This window comes from Cyprinus carpio, chromosome B11, assembly GCF_018340385.1.
Source record: "Cyprinus carpio isolate SPL01 chromosome B11, ASM1834038v1, whole genome shotgun sequence".
Lineage (NCBI taxonomy): Eukaryota > Metazoa > Chordata > Actinopteri > Cypriniformes > Cyprinidae > Cyprinus > Cyprinus carpio.
The window spans coordinates 5,017,181-5,022,261 of record NC_056607.1 but is presented as its reverse complement, the minus strand read 5'-3'; the positions used below and the strand labels follow the sequence as shown (position 1 = coordinate 5,022,261).

Genomic DNA, 5,081 nt, shown 5'->3' with positions numbered 1-5,081 from the left:
ACCCCCCCCCAAACCCCCCCAACCCCACACACACACACACACACACGATGGAGTCGAGATGAAGCAGATGTTGTGTGTGTTGTGCTGGTCAGTGTGAGTAATCTCGTGTGAGGTTCCCACACTGAATCTCTGTGTTCATATCAATGTGAGCACAAAAAGCTTCCCAGAGGTCCTGAAATGGAGCTTAGTGACGCTGAAGACTTCAAACCTGACGTCATCACAAGTATCTTGAGGAAACGTCCTGATGCACAGCGACATGTCCTGACTTGATGCAGGAGTCAGTAGTTATAACCTTCTGATCAGAATTATTATTTGCAATTACATGCCACAAAAATATGCATTTTAAATGTTACTACTGAATATGTAAAACATCACTTGTTAATTGCTTTTCAGCAGCAAATAAGATTTAGTTACATTTTAGTTTAAATGTGTGATACGTGATTTGTTAGATGACAAAAATATCTTAAAGCCGCCCTTGATGCAAAAGCTTAGTCGTTTAGCTTCATGATGCATTAAGGAACATACTGTAAAAACCGTGATAGGTGCCTGTAATTCTGTTCACGGCTGCTGCTGATGACATCATCAGTGACATCATTCAAACCAGCGTCGTCAAGCTCATGGATGTAAATATCAAAGTGTGTTTTTTGGTCAAATCTTGAGATGTGTGTTGTGGTTTAGGATGCTAATGACACTAGAAACTGGGACTCTGTTTCTCCAGAGTTTGCCCCCACACACAACAATAGAAGTGTTGATCTATTCACAGTGATAAAGAGGACTTTAATGCAGGACCGATTCCCATACCAAGCTCTTATCACACCTCGGATGCTGAAGATTTGTTGATTTTTGCCAGGAACATTGAAAAGTAAGATTGGTTTTTAAATAAAACATTTAATTCTGTGCTGTTTCATTTGGGAGTTAGAATATCAGTGTTTGAAATTAAAGGGATGGTAAACTTTGTTTTGTTTTTCCTAGGCTTGGTACTGTGTTTCTATGGCGTGCAGTTCGAAAACATGTTAATGCTTTCATATAAAAAAATAAAAAACATTAGTTTGAACCGAAATTACCTTTATTCTTCCACCACTCATGTCCCTTCTCTTATGGAATGCTCTGATGGTTTCATAGTTCAGAAATAGCACATGGGCTCAGATTGGTAGAGCTGGCCCAGTGGTGTTGTGATCTCTCTAAAACGTACAGTGCAGTCCAGAAACATTCACACCCCTCACCTCAGTGCATGTGATCACACGCGTTGTAATTGTAAACAATGGTGTAGGCAATATGTTGCTTATCAGTCTTTTTTAGAGAACCCCCTGAATCGTTTATAAAAATTCTCACTAACTGCCTTTAACTTTTTATATGTTTTGTAAATTGTATGTTTTTTGGATTTTCCTTCTTGCTCGAAATAATATTTTTATATTTTGGTTATCACAAAATGCTCGTTCTATGCATTTATATGCCATTAATTATTTGACGTCCACCTGCAATATATTTTTTAATAATTGTGTTTGTAAGTGATTGAAACTTTATTCTTCTTTTGTGGTAAAAATGGTGGACCAGAATTTTTAAACCAAAACTCCTTTAATGGGAGTAAATGTTGTTCAGTTCGTGATTATGGTGGTTCAACAATAATCTAAAATCATTCAGCCAATGGGTCCAAAAGATTAAAAACTAAAGATTTTATTTTTATTTTTTTTGTAACTGCCAGTTTCCCCTCCCGTGGCTTATTTGCTGTGTATTATGGAAGGTTTCCCGCACCATACACTGGTCAAATTTCTCTATATACCATATGTACGCGTTTGTTCTGATTAGCATCTTTAAAGGAGGAGAAAGAATTCGTAATAGAAATGTTCTCACAATAAAATATTTTTATAGAGTCTATGTGGTATATTTTGTCTTTATGTTCTCAGCCCATAGAAATGTTTTTTGATCATTTTTGCTGTTGCATTAACCACTAGCCGCATTTTGATATTAGACAAAACTATTGTAGGTCTAGTTCACAAATTATCATTATCAGTCGTTTGTTTTCCTTCGTTCTCTTTGTAGCTAATAATCAGATCTCTTTGTAGCTACTGAATGAGTCTGTTCCAGCATATTGCTGGATGGGCCTTTGTGGGAAAAACATAGGGGGGAAAACAAAGTACAGTTAGGATGGAGATTTAACATAAAGAGATAATAATCACAGTCAGCGACGTTCACCAGTGATTGTTTTATTTTGCAGCAGAATACATTCACTGAACTGCTTTTAGTCTTTTAAAACTTGTTCAGTCACCTTCACAGAAGTACACAAATGATCACATGAATCTATTAAAACTATAAATGACAACGATGGCAAAGTTTATCATGAGAATATAAACCTTCACAGAAGGAACACAATGACAGCTGTATACAGTACGGGAAAAGATTCGGAGAACGTTCCGAACCAACAAATGTTTACAAACCCTAAAAACTGGGTAAATGTGAAATATGATCTATTTTAGACACACATAGAGAAAAACACAGAACTATGAATAATACTGTTATGAATGATTATCATCTCAGATGAAAATCAAATATCGAAGCCCCAGAACTAATAAATGGAGCAAGGATTCTTGCCATCATAATTAAATTTCAAGAATTTCGACTTTTTTTTCAGCTTGTTACAATAAAGCATTAGTATCTGAGTAGTTATCAGATAATAAATGGCCTTTTAAAATAATTAAAGACGTGTTTCTTTCACAATCCCCTGCCAGATGTATCTTGCACCTCACGCTCAGTGTCTAATATAGACATCAGTAAATGTTCCAATCTGGAACTCTTGACATGAACTCTTCATAGAAGTTTGAATCATCAGCGGCACTTACAGTACAAAATATCTTCACAACTGGAACTCATGAAACACCTTTTCTCCCCCAAAAGAGAAACTGAATGCATAATAGTCCACTGAGTCTAGTGCAAACATCCAGTCTGAGTCTTTAAGGCTCTACCAAGGTCTTCCAGATGATGCTCTTAGTTTGAGATTCAGTCTCTTTGTTTGAAGGAGGTGTTTCTGGTCTGGCAAGGGACACTTTTACCTCCAGTTGTGCTCACATGGAGTCTGCAGCTTCTGGAAGTGCTTCATCCGTCTTCTCTAGCTCTCTGTCTTCATCTCATCTTTGGACACATCTGGAGAAAGCCTTGACATGACAGCATGTGAACTGCAGGAAGTTGAGTGTGTCATCTCCTAGGATATTCCTGCTTTCTCCAGCTTGGAATCAGGCTGCTGTTTGAAGGAACTCTGTTGCCAAGCCAAGAAGAACTTGAGCTGCTGCTCGATGCTGCTCGTTGGATATGATCTCTGTGCATCTTCTCCACCATTGGCTTTCTCAGCTGCAAATGAAGACAGAAAAGCATTAGGAAAGTGTTCTTCTAATAAGCCAATGATTTAGAAAGAGCAGTGAAAGCTGCTGCAGTAATGCTGCTGTAAGTAAGGATGTGAATGTACCTTGTTGTTGAGAGGGAGCTGCTCCTTTGAGATGATTGTAGGGGTCCATATCTGGATCCCTGTGCTGTAGATCTCTCTGTTCAGAGTGAGTCTGATTTGCACTGGTTGCAGCTCCTCTATTTATACTCCCAAATCTCCATATGAATTGTGAGGCTTGAGCTTGTTGGAGTTTCTCACAGTTTTGGAGCCAATAGAAGAGCTCAAACAGAACAATGAGGGATGTGGGCCCGCCACATGCTCAATGATCCTCCATCAGGGGCTCAAAGGAGCAGGTGGAGAGTGAATCTGGGAAAGTGCTGACCTGTAGAGAGCTCATGCTCACATCAGTGTCACTTTTAATCAATGTCATAAACCAAACTACATTTCATCCCAATGGAAATAAACAACACATCAGTGATCATTAAAAAAATGTGCAAAGCAATGACATTTTTGTAAAATTATTTAAATGCATATATGCTTTTAGGTGTGTATTTAACATGATTCTTTTACAGTTTAATTGCTCATGAATAAAACCAGCACATGCAGCTGTCAGATTAAAATCAGTTTGAAATGCTGTAATGAAACAGTATTTTAGGTCAATGTAACATGATATTCTGAAGCAACTTATCTATGAGATCTGTCTCTCCTCACACAAGTATACACGATCCAAGGTCAAACACAAACAAACAAAAAAACACACACACTACACACACACAACACACAGCTGGTTCATTTGTCATAATTTGGACCCCGATCACACACCCCCAGTGCTCTCTGGAGCTGGTGGAGCCACAGAGACACACGGCTTCCCCACACTTCTGTATTCATCCCATTAAATCACTCACACAATAGAAGTGGTGTCGGTTCGCACAGAATGAACATAGGTCTTAAACACTGACATCTTTGCTGTTTGTCAGAAAGAAGCTTTTCTGATGATAAGCTATAATAATTGTTTTTCTTAAGTTAAAAATACACTTCTGTTTAAAAAAAATATCTATATTTAAAAAAAAATCATAACTGCACAGACATGTTTCACATGACTTCAATGAAATGCTTCAAGGAAAAGATTTGTAAAACAACATTTTGATGTTTTAATAGTAGGCCTATTTGTCCATTTAATTATCATGTGAACTGTCTCATCTGAATCAGGAGGCGAATATGTACAGATCAAGCACCATTTACAAAACAAATCTAAACGAATTTGTTGGTGGAGTTTGCTGTGAGGGGACACGGGATGGAATTTTTGTACTGGAGGAAGCGATATTATGGATTACAGACTCATATTTTGTCCACAAGTGACAGTTTTATAGTTAAATGGATTTGTTTTAACGCACAACTTTTGACTTCGCCAGACGTTAACTGATGGACTGGAGACGTGTGGATTATTGTGATGTTTTTGTCATTTGGACTTTCATTCTGATGGCTCCCATTCACTTCAAAAGATCCACTGGTGAGCAAGTGATGTAATGCTACATTTCTCCAAATCTGATGAAGAAGCGAACTAATCTACATCTTGAATGGCTTGAGGGTGAATACATTGTCAGCAAATGTTCAGGTGAATTAGCTATAAACCTAAAAGTGATTTTTTCATTTTTACTTTGCAAATTATTTGTTTTTAAAATTCAGAATACAGACTATAAAGATG

The 5,081-nt window shown here is 37.5% G+C and overlaps 1 pseudogene; it reads right to left on the bottom strand.

Moving 5' to 3' along the window:
• Positions 1–3,506, bottom strand: part of LOC109098886 — a 16,820-nt pseudogene extending 13,314 nt beyond the window's left edge.
• Positions 3,507–5,081: the final 1,575 nt, after the last annotated feature.